Source organism: Drosophila ananassae, chromosome XR (assembly GCF_017639315.1).
Source record: "Drosophila ananassae strain 14024-0371.13 chromosome XR, ASM1763931v2, whole genome shotgun sequence".
In the NCBI taxonomy this organism is placed as follows: domain Eukaryota; kingdom Metazoa; phylum Arthropoda; class Insecta; order Diptera; family Drosophilidae; genus Drosophila; species Drosophila ananassae.
In genome coordinates this window covers 8,003,632-8,017,886 of record NC_057932.1, presented here as the reverse complement: position 1 = coordinate 8,017,886, position 14,255 = coordinate 8,003,632, and the positions used below count along the sequence as shown (strand labels likewise).

The following is a 14,255-nucleotide window of genomic DNA, read 5'->3' as shown; positions in this document are numbered from 1 at the left end:
CGGTAGAGCATTCGGTGAAGGAGCATTTATGAAGGCCATTGTTTCTTCAAGATCCTCTGGGCTCGCAAGGTCGAATGGCTGAAAGCGTTTCTCTAGTTCGTCCGCGAAAGCTAAAGAAATCTCTGAGTCAGACCTGCACCATGTATTGTCAGTTTTCTTTATGGGGATCTTTCGGAGAGGCTGTCGTTTGATGTTTCGTGTCGATTTCCAGAGGTTGAAGCCATACGGTTTGGTGGGGTCCGCCTTGAGGAGCATCTCATAAAAATATTCGCGCTTGGTTCGATGCAGAAGTTTTTTAAGCTCGTCCTCGGCACGACGGTAAGCCCTTTTGTCGACTAAGCCTTGGGATCTCATATATCTGCGACGTAAGGATCATTTCCGCCTTACCAAGTCCATAACTTCAGGTTTTAAAAGAGCCTGAGGTGGATTGGGGTGGCTTGAGACTTGTCCACAGGTTGAGGACTCGGCAGCGATATGAATGCTCCGGGCAAATATCTCTACAGCGTCGTTAATGTCCTCGGGAGAGTTTAACACCAGATTGAGGTTTACAAGCCGGTTGACTGCTGCTTGGAAGCGCGGGATACTCGCGTTTCGAGGGAGGATACGAGGCCTATTCCGAATTATTTGCGCAGCTACTCTTAACTTTATAATCAGCGGGATATGATCAGAGCTAAGCTCAAGGCTTTCTGTGATGGAGAGACACTCGGACCGTATCCCTCTATAAACGGCAAAGTCAATAGCTGTTGGCGTTCTTTGGCTGTATGGATAATGCGTAGGTCCTCCAGTTGCAAGGACCTGGACGTTTGATCTTTGAACAACATCTGCGAGTGCTCTTCCTCGGCTGGTTGAGTTTCGGGATCCCCAGAGGCGGTGGTGAACATTCCAATCGCCTGCGATTATGAAATTTGTTCCAAGATCGTCAAAGAGCTTTTCAAAGTCGTCAGCAGAACACTGAAAGTTTGGTGGACAATATATAGATGCAATACCTATTTCCCCAAGGTCGGTTTTAACTTTGACAGAGACACATTGTACATTCGTGCTTTGTAGACTGTAGGACTGGTAGCATTTAATACCACGTTTTATTATTATTGCAGACCCACCGCGCATACGATCGGCAGGATGAGTTGCTTGATGGATATCGTACCCATGCAAGTTGTAGTACGACCTGTTTCACTAACCAGCATAATGTCAATATTATGACTTTGCACAAAGAGCTCCAGCTCAATGGCTTTGTTGGCCAGTCCGTCGGCGTTCCACACACCAATGCTCAGGCCGATTTGGCTCATGGTTGTGTCGCATTAACTGGGAAAGATCCAGGGAACGCTTGAGCTGTTCCTGGAGTATTTTGGGGTAATAATCTAGAGACGAGACCCATCATCGACACCATCATTTGGAATAACTTGTCAATCTGGGCAACAAGGACCGACAGGCTTTCGTTTGATTGTAAGAACATTTGCTCTTGGCGCTGCCATTGCTGGTCGTTGATCAATTGCTGTGAGTTGCGTCGCTGTTGTTGTGGGAGAGTCCTCTGAAGATCTGGCTGTTGCTGTTGCTGTTGTTGATGTTGTTGAGGCCTTTGTTGTTGCTGTGATGGCTGCTGCTGCTGTCGATGCGGTACTTTTTGGTGACGTGGCTGACTTTGTTTCCTGTTGTCACTGCCTGGTGGAGGAAATTTTTCGCTCTGCGAGAAGGTCACAGGGACTTGTTGCTGCTGGGGATGACTAGCAATACCACGGACTGCATTAGCGTAGGAGTTGGGCACCGCTGAGTTTGACCAAACATAAGGATCAGTAAACTGCTGGGGGACGGTTCTGCGTTGGGATGTGGCACTTTTTCGTTGAGCAACTTGCTGGTATATGACGCAGCCTTTATAGCTAGCTGTATGTCCACCGCCACAGTTTGCACATTTGACTGGATTGACATCCTTTAAGCAGGCCTCCAAGCCGTGTTTTAGGCCACATCTAACGCAGTTAGATAGCTTTTGGCAATGATTTTTGGTGTGTCCGAAAGCTTGACAACGGTGGCACTGGACAACATCATTCTTTTTGTAGGGGAGTTCAACTTGGACCCGTTGCCGACAGAGTGTCTTGATCCCGTGGATTTCTTTGTTGTTTGCAGCCGGTTCAAGTTCAACAAAAACTAAGTTGACCAGCTTAGCGGTCAAAGCGGCTTCTTGGTCTATTGACAAATCGAACCAAGTGACCCGCCGAGGTCAGGCTATCCTTAATGTCTACGTCCGGGACGGAATGATGGACACCACGGGTAACAACACGATAGGATCTGTCTTCTTTTAACTGCCAGGAATGGTATGGAACCTTTTTAAGGGTCAGCGATTTGGTTATGGCTCTGTATGTGTCTGAATCTGTTGCGAGAATGGAAACAGAATTGTTGGGATGGCATTTTAGGGAGTATTTGGACGGGTCAACAATCTTGTCTGTGGACCTTATGAGTCCGTTTAGATTCTCACAGTGATCAACCACAATTGGGGGTGGTTTGTGGGAGGGTAGTTGCTCCTGGCTACCAGACGGTCGGCTGACATTTTTGTTGCTGCCTGCGGTATTGTTAACGGCTTTTGTGTCCTTGTTTATTGTTGATGCGTTATTTGGGGTGCTTTTGTTGTTGTTGCTAACTTGTCTTAAGCTGGAAGAAGTACTGGCTTCTTCAGAGACATTGGGGCCCACCGTTTGAGGGACTTCGACGGGTTCGGTGTCTGTGTCCATGTCCGACAGATCTGAGAATCGGTTGGCAGAGACATTGGTTTTAGGGCTGTTGGAGTTTCTAAGGATTTTGGTGACTGAATTTGGGGATCTGGAGTCAAGACGGCGTTTGTTTGCCGGTCTTGGGGACCACCAGACCTCTTCGTCTCCATTTATGACTGCTAGTTCCGGTTCCGGATCATGGCTTGAAGGTGAGATGTTGACGGGGGAGGCAATTGGTCGGCTTGGCTTAGCTGGCCTTAAGGCCTGGATTTTTTGTTGTTGTCGCGCCACAATCTTACTTATGTCAAATTCATCATCGGAGTCCGAAAGGCTAGACATGGTTCAAGTATAGGGCACAGATGTGCACTGCTTTACCGACTTCTTGTATGTATGGGCCACTTGTACGGTTACCGATGAGGTGACCGTGGCTCAGTGGGCAAGGCACAAGCCCCGCAGTCGGGCAGCACCCGGCTCGAACCCACCAAGTGTCAGAGCAATTGAAATCTATTTTTTTCTTTTATTGGGATGTAATTATTCTCAAACTCAGTTTGACCTTGAATTTGATTCAAGTCTTCACAAAACCTTCACTTGTTTTGTCTTTTCGAATCACTTGTTATCGCGTTAAGCAGAGCTAACGGAGGTGGGATTCACAAAAGTAACAATTCTTGCCACTGAGGTGGACTTGTCCATAGACTCTTCACAGTGAGATTCGCAGCGATGCAAAAACGCGTCTGCACTCCACGAAAGCATGATCGAGACTATAATAGTTAATAGAAAGAGACAAATTCCATTAAAAAATTGTACAAATTGTGGAAATTATAACGCTTTTCCCAAAAAAAGTCAACTCAACCTTGCGAGCGCTGCGGAGTAACGGTGTGTATAAGAGTAAGAGCATATTCCTTTCTTCTAAAAAAATTCTGTCATTCATGTCACATATCAATGTTGTCTTATTAAAACGGAATAAAAAGAGACAAATTTCTTAAAAAAATTATACAAAATTTTACTGCGGAAACTGTGGGTGATGGGTCCCATGTTTGTTCTGGACTTTGTTTCAGGTGAGCCTAAAGGATATGGAGCAGGTTTCTTGCGTCGAGGGGATATGTAGTACCTATGCGTAGCTTCCACTTGAGTGTGTCCGTTATCAATAGAACAATTGAATTTGTTATACTGAGAGGGTGATTTACCCCTGGCATTAAGCTCAGTGGCTGTATATCAATAAAATAACGGCCATAACATAGAGTTTGGATTGGTTTCATAGAAGTTTTATAGGAAATGTGACCCTTGACAGAATTCAATATTATAAGAAGAAAGGAAAGGTAAATTCGGGCGGAGCCGAAGGTGATATACTCTTGCAGTTGTGCCATTTCCGATCGTTCAGTTATGTGGCGGCTATTGGATATAGTTGGCCGATCCCTATGAAATTTGGCAAATAAGATTATTTTGCCCAAAATAGAATCTGTACCAAGTCCCATCTTTCTAACTTAAAAAACAGCAAAGTTATGCCAATTCCGATCGTTCTATGACAGCTATAGGATATAGTCGGCCGATCCTTATGAAATTTTGTACATATGATATATTGGTCAAATATAACATGTGGGGAAAGTCCCAACCCCCTAACTTAAACACAAAAGTTATGGCATTTCCGATCAATCAGTTATATGGCAGCTATAGGATATAGTCGACATGCTTATATCAACTCAGAAGATGATCCTGATCAAGAATATATATACTTTATAGGGTCGGAGATGTCTCCTTCACTGCGTTGCACACTTTTCAACAAAATTATAATACCCTCTGCAAGGGTATAATGATAGTTGACTTTTTTCATCTCTATGGGCGGGGTTCAAGTTTTGTGGTGGAATTAAAGAGGAAATGAAACCATCAGCCTACTATGGGATCTCGATCATGCATTCTATTGGTTTTTGATACCATGCGCAGCTTTGTTTTGACTGAACTCGATGAATCGAATTTATGCTAAGATTCAGTTGATAGAGCCGGTATTATAAATGAGTTTAGGGTCGGAACACATTTAAAAAATGTTCAGAAAATGTGCTTGCTCTATCTTAGATGTCGCAAGCCCAGCTCCTTATAGGATTTCTAATACACATAGCAGTTTCTATTCTATTACTCGCTCTATAGTTGCTCCATATAGAGGCGCTGCAAGTGAATAAATGTGGTGTCTTTTGTTGCGCTGATGGCGATATGTATACTATTTTTGTGTATATTATTTCTTTGTATTATATTTTATATAATAAATTATAGGGTTTTTATAGACGCATGCCGTATTTAATTCTCAGCCAATTCCTTTTGGTATAAAAGACAGAAAATGGCACAACCTTGCTATTTTTATACCCTTGCAGATTTTGGTCAAAAGTGTGCAACGCAGTGAAGGAGACATCTTCGACCCTATAAAGTACATATATTCTTGATCAGGATCCCCTCCTGAGTCGATATGAGCATGTCCGTCTGTCCGTTTCTATGCAAACTAGTAGCTCAGTTTTAAAGTTATCGAGTTTAAACTTTGCACACACCCTTCTTTTCTTTGCAGGCAGTATATAAGTCGGAATGGCCGGGATCGGTTGACTATATCCTATAGCTGCCATATAACTGATTGATCGGAAATGCCATAACTTGGTTGTTTTTCAAGTTAGAAGGATGGGAGTGGATTCCTCCTTGGGCAAAATAATTCGATGTGCCAAATTTCATAAGGATCGGCCGATTATATACGATCCGCTATATATCTAATAATATAAGATGCGTGTCGCCACCTAGCGGACTGCGACTAAACTGTAAGGGTATATAAACTTCGGCTTCGCCCGAAGTTAGCTTTCCTTTCTTGTTAAAGATGCTTTGAGCTGTTTCCAACACTTTTATTTAAAAATTGATTTTATGGTGAAATTATCATAAGGATCGGCCAACTATATAGAATCCGATTATATATAATAATATAAGCAGCTACCTTACTGCAAAGGTATATCAACTTCGGCTCCGCCAGAAGTTAGCTTTCCTTTCTTGTTTGTGGTGGCGCAGTTCATTTTAAAACGAGTCTACGTAAACTTCTTGATCCTGTTAGGATCTAAGTCTGACTCCTCCGAGATGTCAAATAACAATCTATTTCCTAGATATTTTAGTCTGAAAGACTCTAGAGCTGGACAGTACCAAAAGAAATGTTTCTCCTTCGTCCTCGTCTATGCGGCTGCGGCAGTAGTCGTTGTGGAGTAAGTTCATTCGCCTAGCAGATAGTAGCCAGTGCCTTTGATGACTCTAATAGCCGTGCTGATGCAGGCCCTTTCTATCCTTAATAGCTAAAACTTTCTTTTCTTTGAGATTAGGGGCCAGAGTCGGAGTTTATTTTAGGGTATTGATATACCAGTACCCTTCAATTCAAATTGGAGGAGCGTGGTGGTGCCTATACGAGCCAGTTCTTGATTCGAGCCAGATGATACACAATGTGAGACTGTTTTTGAGTTGCTGGAGATCGAGCTAATCGACCTAATTGCTTCTTCACAGTCACCGAAGATTTTTAATTCACCGCCTGTGAAAATGGATGTTTTTAGATGTTCAAGTTGGATTGATGGCCATCACCTCTGCCTGCAGTGCCTAACCCCTAGTTGTTCGGAGTATACTCCTCCTGCTTTATTTATAGTTTTGAACCATCTGTGTAGAAGCTTATTGCATTCTCTGGGTTCGGAATTTGGGCTTTTAATTTCTCCCCCTTCTCTTTTCGGATGGATTTTTTGTAGGTGGCGAGGGAGGCATTGTAGTCAGTAAAGAGATTTTTCAAATTGACTTTTTTTGGTTTTTTTTATCGGCATGACCTTTTAGGGGCATTATTGCAGGCTTGGGTAAATTTTTGCACCAGTGTGTTCAGGTGCTCGTTGGAGTCGCAACCTATTAGAACTCTGACAGCGCAGTTGAGACTTCTCTAAATGGTAGAAGTTTATCTGCAGAGTCCGTAGGGTTATCTGCAAGTTTTTTCTCCACCATCGTAACTTCGGCTTTGTCATCGGAAAGGTTTTTGTCGTTCACCCGATTCTCTCAGTTTTAAAGCTATCGGAATCAAAATTTGCACACATCCTTCTTTTTTTTGCAGGAAATATATAAGTCGAAACGGCCGTGATCGGTCGACTATATTCTATAGTTATTATATAACTCATTGATCAGAAATGCCATAATTTTGTTGTGGGATAACTAGCTGTGGGATAAGAGTTCGCTGGTTTTGTTCGCCTCGGCCAGTCAATTATTCTTACCGCTGATTTTGATTTCTCGCCCGTCTATTGCAGGTAGGTGCCAGTAGGCCAATACTCATTAAAAAAAAATATATATGTATATAGAAATAAAACTTGTGCAGTGCATTTGGTCAAATTTTTTAAGATAATATTTAATTAAGCCATAAACTGTTTAAGAACTTTAAAAATGTAATCATAAATTATCTGTGCCCCATCAATAAGGCAATAAAGTACTGCTTGAGGGCAAGGTGGTTTAGCAAGTCTGCTATAAAGCTTTTAAGGGATCTCAAAATTAGCAAGAATGAAAGGCTATAGCCAAGTTTCCCGACTATATGATACCAGATAATTAACCTTCCAAAGAATATATTTTAAAAAAAATATATATTTTCCAAAAAAAAATTTTGTTGCATACTTTTGTATGTTTTGGAATGAACAACTCAAACAATCCAGTCGCGAAGCAGAACCAAAAGTCTATAACTTCTCTTAAATTTGTCCGATTTGGATGAATTTTGTTTCTTTGTAAATTCGGCTTTAAATTAGTTTGGCACTAAAATTTTTTCAAAAAACTTTTCTGAGCTGGCGCTACAAGATGTGGTTTTGGGGGAAAGAGAGAGCGTGCCAAAATTTTAACACGAACTTGGTTTGAGTGGGTACCATAGGAGTCTATGTGCCAAATTGAATAGTTTTATCTCAAATTTTCTCTGAGATTCGTTCGTTGAAAAATACTGCAAGCCAATATGGGAACTAGTCTATAATTAATAATACATGTCTATAATTTCTATAAAAACGGTCCGATTTAGCTAAATTTCCAGCTATAAATTAGTTATAAAAATGGTTTTTCATCAAAACCTTTTTTATACTACTTTTTTTAACTGGCGCTACAGAAATATGCAATTTCGTGGAAAAAATTTAAAACGAAGTTCCGAAGTCAAGTGACTTGCGGACTCATTCACAGGAGTGCAAAATCTTGTAGCTCTATCTCTCATAGTTTCTTAGATCTATGCGTTCCTACGCATGGCTATATCGACTCAGCTGTTGATGCTGATAAAGCTGTTGTTGCTGATATATTCTTTATGGGGTCAGAGATGATCCCTTCTCCCTGTTACATACGTTCACACGAATATAATAGCTACTCTTGTACTCTACGAGTACCAAGTATGAAACTGACACGTCAAACCATTCAAAATTACTCATCACAAAAATTTCCTATCTTCAAATAGAAGACATATTACTATTATATAACTAAGATATTATAAAGATATTAGAAGAATAGCTTAAAGAAAAGTAGGTGAACGTATTCGAATGACTTGGGAAGTCGATTTCAATCCCACAAAAAAATTGTTGGTCCGTTGTCAAGAAGATAGTTCCTGGGTCTATGCCAACGACCAACGGAATTATTTTGAGAACTAACTTAAAGTTTTAGATCAAAACTTCATACAACGTTGGAACCAGCACCTTGTTGCCTCGTTGCGCAGTTGTTATTGGCAATCAATAATTCATCTTTCTCTTTTTATCTCAAAGCGGACCGACGTTTTTTTTTAGTGCGCACTGCGTTTTCATAAAATTTGCTTATTAGCTTTCCATAAACAATCGGTGTTTATTTCTATTCACATAAAAAAATAAAAATAATAACAAATTGCAATTCATAGATCCGTATCACTTCGCGTGTGCAGTGATATATTTGGAGGTAAAATAATAATTTTATAAATTTTTCTTCCAAACATAGCCCTGCTCTGCTTCTTCATCTCTTACGGTGTTACTTCTATTCTATTGCTCCTATTTCTCGCTCAATAGAGATTCTTATCTCTATTCTTTGCATTTTACTAACTCGCCCTAACTGCTCTCTTCAATCTCCCTCTTTCGTTTCCCTGGTACAGTGGCACAAGGTTCATAAATATTATTAATAAATTAATTATTGAAATTTTAATAATTTTTAATAAATTGATTATTTAAATTTTTAATAATTATGGAATTTAAATTGGTCTGTGCGTTGAAGTCTTGTAATAAGACAATCTCGTCTTCCCAGCCTACCATCGCTAAGTGTGCCGGGTTCACGGCCTCAGTTTCGGATGCAATCTCACGTAGGTCTGGACTCCACTTTTGCTGTGACGGTTGTCGGGCTGTTCAGGTCGAAATGAGATCGTTCATGAGGCAGACTAAAAGCGGATTCAAGGAGTTGATTAGTGGTTTTCGTAAAATCAATGACCAACTCTGTGCGCTCGATACACAGTTTAGTAGTCTTCAACTACTAAACAAGTCTCCAAAGCGTAAGAAATCCTCTTTTAGTGATGTGCTTGTGGCAAATAATCTTCAGCCTGCTCAGCCGACAACTATGCAGCCGCTTATATCTCTGGCCACCCCAAGGGCCGGACCTGAGAAAAATTCGAATATCTCAGGATTAATGAGCAAATGTCCGATATGTCCTCTGTGGCATCGCTTCAAGTGATCGCAGACCCAATAATTCAACCCCCTGTAACAGTCACCAAACAGGGCAACCGTCCGGACCCCCGGTACGTACTGATGCCGCTGTATTAGTTACGGCGGCACCAAAACCCTTGCAGGTGATCTCACAATCGAAACATATTTTTGTTTCCCGGCTTGCCCCTGATACTTCTTAGATTGATATCTCGGCTTACATCAAAGCCAAAACCAAAGCCGACATAAAGGTGGTGGACATTACAAAATTTAAATATTCATACACCAGGCACACGTCATCTTTCAAAATACGTGTGCCCTTGCAGATGTTCAAGACGATTTGTTCCGCCAGCTTTTGGCCAGAGAATATTTTCGTCCAAGAACATCAGCCAAGTACGGTGAAAAAAATAACCAAACCTGTGGGTGTAAAACTCCCACATGTTACGGCCACTGACCAACCTTCCACTTCATCTTCCTCCGTTTTAAAAATCTAATGTCTTCTCTAACACTTACCTATCAGAATACAAGAGGGTTATGTATTAAACTTCCCAAACTGTATTCTGTTAGTTCTTTCTTTGCATCTCACATTATTGTATTTACAGAAACTTGGTTAAAGCCGGAGATCTTAAGCTCCGAAGTTTTTCCTAGTAGGTACACCACTTTTAGATCTGATAGAACTCTGGCAAAATTTGTCCGCTATTCGTTTGGTTTTCGATCGTCTGTCTGATGGTAACCAGCTGATAGCTCTGGGTGACTTTAATATCCCAGAACTTCATCCCGTGTTCAAATGTTGAAAATTCACCGTCTTTACAGCTTAACTCCCACCACGACTTCCCTGTGGGCATGTTTGATATGTCACTCGGGCAAATTAACCACGTTAGAAATTCTTTAGGTCGACTGTTGGACTTATGTTGATGGAATTACTCTTTCCAGAACTTTGCCCCTTTCTGACCCTGAGGATCCATATCATCCCACTCTTGAGCTTTCAATCGAAGACAACTCCTTGATTGACCTTAAGTCTACACTTAAATCTCATAAAGTTCGTTTCTTCCGTAAGACTGACTTTATGAAATCTCGGAATTTGATTGGTCTGATTTACTGGCATGTGAGGATATAAACATCGCATTACAAAAATTTTATTTCACTTTAAAGTTTAAACTTATTTTTTGACGTTTGTGTGCCGTGGAAATATCCGTCCGCTTCAACGAATCCGTCTTGGTATACAAGGCATCTAATCAATTTAAAGAATAGTATGACTAGACTTTTAAATAAATATAGATTATCTGGCTGTACAGTTAGTTATTCAAGATACTTATTAGCTCGGTCCAATTTCACCGTGCATAACGCAGAATGTTATAGGAGTTATATTCGCCGCTGCAGGATTCAGTTTACTCAGGATCCGAAGCAGTTTTATAACTTTGTAAACACTAAGCGTAAAAATGTATCTTTTCCCCCACTGCTTACGTTTGAGAACTCTTATGCGAACACTGATCAGGCAATGGCCGATCTCTTTGCACAGCTTTTTCAAACTACGTATTCACCTAGCAGCAGCTCAGCTCAGCCTTACACTTATGATATCCAATCAGCCAATCTTATATTTCGCCCATCTTTCGATCAAAGTGGTGTGTTATCGGATCTTCTTAAGGTTAAGCCCGTGTATTCGCCAGGCCCTGATGGAGTACCAGGCTGTGTTCTGAAGAACTGCGCCGAGGCTCTGTGCAAACCGCTCGTTAAACTCCTTAATCTATCGCTGAAAACTTCGATCTTTTCCCTTATGTGGAAGGAATCTTTCATTATCCCGATGCATAAAAAAGGGAAAAAATCCGACGCTGCAAATTAAAGAGGCATCTCTAAATTGTCAGCAATTCCAAAGCTTTTTGAAAAACTTATCACTCCACATTTGCAACACCTATGTAGTTCAATAATTACTCCGTTTATAAGCGACTTGCCCCTTGCCCTAACTAATTCACTTGTACTTATGCTGCACTACGCTGATGACGTTAAGCTATGCCTTCAGTATAAATTCACTAGCGCCCAGTCTAGACTTCAATCCGATTTGGAAAAACTTCAAAATTGGTGTTTAGCAAATAACCTAAAGCTTAATGGATCGAAATGTAAACTCATGTCTTTTTACCGATCTAGTCCTCACCAGGCTATGTACTTTCTCTATGGGAACGCCTTAGAACGATTAACTCAGGTTAACGATCTAGGTGTCCTATTAGATTTGAGACTTAAATTTACCGACCATATATCCACCATGGTTAATAAAGCTATGGGTGTGCTTGGTTTTATTAAAAGATGGTCAAAAGAATTTAATGACCCATACGTAACTAAAACGTTATATACATCACTGGTCCGTCCGATTCTTGATCATGTGTCTGGAGTCCTCAATATGGAGTACTCCAAGATCACATTGAATCTGTACAAAAAAACTTCCTTACTTTTGCTCTTAGGGGACTTAATTGGGATGCAAATCTTTACCTCCCCTCTTATCGTAGTAGACTTTTACTAATCAACTTAACAAACCGTAGAACGATGCTGGGTGTCATGTTTCTATATAATCTTATTTATGGAAATATAGACAGCCAGCATTTACTAACACGCTTAAATTTTAACGTTCCTAGCAGAAGGACTAGAAACTTTCGTCTTCTACTCCTCAGCCATTGTAGTTCGACATATGCCCAAAACGATCCGTTCAGGGTATTATGTTCGGACTACAATGGTCTCTACCACATCTTGTCACTTTGCTCTACTAACAATCTTAAATCGCTTATATTAACCGCCTTATCTGTGCAACACTCTTCCTCGTGATATCTTTCTCCTACTTTTCGCTTAACTATCTCGGATCTATTCTCGCGATTCGAGCCGTACGTCACGCGGCAGCGTCCTTCGGTCGGTTGGACGGCAGGTGAGCTGTACGTATGCAGTGGAAACGGCGCGAATAAATAATGTGCTACTAAATATTTATTAAGAATTTTGTGACCACATTATCAATTTTTTTCAAAGAAAAAAATTGTTTCCTTTAAGCCCTTGTTTGTTTTTATAAAGTCTTACAATTCTTAAAATGTAATCAGTATTTCTCCTCAGTCAAAAATGTGAGTAAAATTTACCTATGCTGCTTCTACCCTCTATAGAATATAGCCGATCCTTATGAAATTTGGCAGATCTGAATAGAGTCTGGCAGTTGCTCAAAAGAGAGTCTGTACCAAGTCTGTTCTAGCTTGAAAAAACAACAAAGTTATGCCAATGCACATCATTTAGTTGTATGCCAGCTATAGGATATAGTCGGCCGATTCCGACCGTTCCAATTTATACGAGGGTTGCTATATATATTTCTGGCCTAGGCTATACTAAGGGTTGCCTGGCGCCATCTGAAGTTTTCATTGGGAAGTTTGACATGTTTTAGCAGAAACGTGCTCAAAATGTTTTGACGTACGGCCATAATTTGTGTTGTTAACAGTGACTTGAAAAAAACAATTTGGCAGAAAATGGAATTAACATCTTTTTTCACGGCTTTCGACGTGAATTAACGCGACAAGAGTGCATCGATGAACTTCAATCTTTATATGGCGATGGAGCACCATCATATACCACTGTGAAAAACTGGTATAATGAATTAAATCGTGGCCGACGCTCGCTTGAAGACGAAGGTCGTCCAAAAACAGTCGTTGTTTCTGAGAATATTGACAACGTGCATGAACTGAAAATGCAAGATCGTCATGTGACATACCGTGAGATAGAGGCATCCTTGGGCATTTCTTCCACCAGCATACATTCGATATTGCATTGACACTGGGCGTAAAAAAAAATTGTTCTCGTTAGATCCCGCACAATTTGACAATCGCTCTAAAAAAGGCTCGTGTGGATTGGTGCAAAAAATATTTGAAAAAAATACAACCGCGGTGTTTCAAAAGACGTTTATAAGATCGTCACACGTGACGAATCATGGATCTAAGCTTATGAGCCCGAAACAAAACAGCAATCGACTGTGTGGGTCTTCGAAGACGAGCCAAATCCAACGAAAATTGTTCGTGGAACAAGCATTTCGATGCAAATGGTGGCCTGTTTCTTCGGTAAAACAGGTCATGTGGCGACTGTTTCGCTTGAGCAACGTAGGACGCTCAATTCTGAGTGGTTCACCACAAATTGATTGCCTGAAATCTTCGGAGAAATTCGAAAAACGAACAAGAGAAGACGGATCATTCTGCACCACGACAATGCGAGCTCTCACACATCAGCTTAAACCAGCGCCTTTTTGACCAGCCAAAATGTCGAATTGACCAGCCAAAATGTCGAATTGGTGGGTCATCCGCCATACAGCCCTGACTTGGCACCCAATGACTTTTTTTTATATCCGCACATCAAGAGAAAAATGCGGGTTCAACGATTTTCGACGCCAGAAGATGCTGTTGAAGCGTTCAAAAACCATGTTTTGGAGGTGCCTCAATCGGAGTGGACAAAGTGCTTCGAAAATTGGTTTGAGCGCTTGCAAAAGCTTATAAGTCTTGCTTTTTTTTAAAGTCTTGAGAATACTTTAAAAAACAATAAAACCATTTTTAATCATAAATATTCGCATTTTCATTATTAGGCCATAAATATATATAGCAACCCTCGTATACTGCCCGAAACAAAAAGAAGGATGTGTAGAAAGTTTCAAGTCGATAGTTTTAAAACTTAGAGACTAGTTTGCGTAGAAACAGACAGACAGACGGACATGTTTATATCGACTCAGGAGGTCATCCTGATTAAGAATATATATACTTTATAGGGTGGGAGATGTCTCTTTAACTGCACACATTTGGCCAAAAGTTTAATATCCTCGGCATGGGTATAACAAGAAAGGAAGGCGAACTTCGGGCGGGGCCGAAGTTCATATACCCTTGCAGTTTAGTAATAGTTTATATTATTATAT

General features: G+C 40.7%; 1 protein-coding gene across 5 annotated transcripts in view; it reads left to right on the top strand.

Annotated features, from left to right (window-relative positions):
- Positions 1-14,255, top strand: part of LOC6499962 (zinc finger protein basonuclin-2) — a 131,917-nt gene that overhangs the window by 87,648 nt on the left and 30,014 nt on the right. The gene's annotated exons all lie outside the window — the stretch shown is intronic.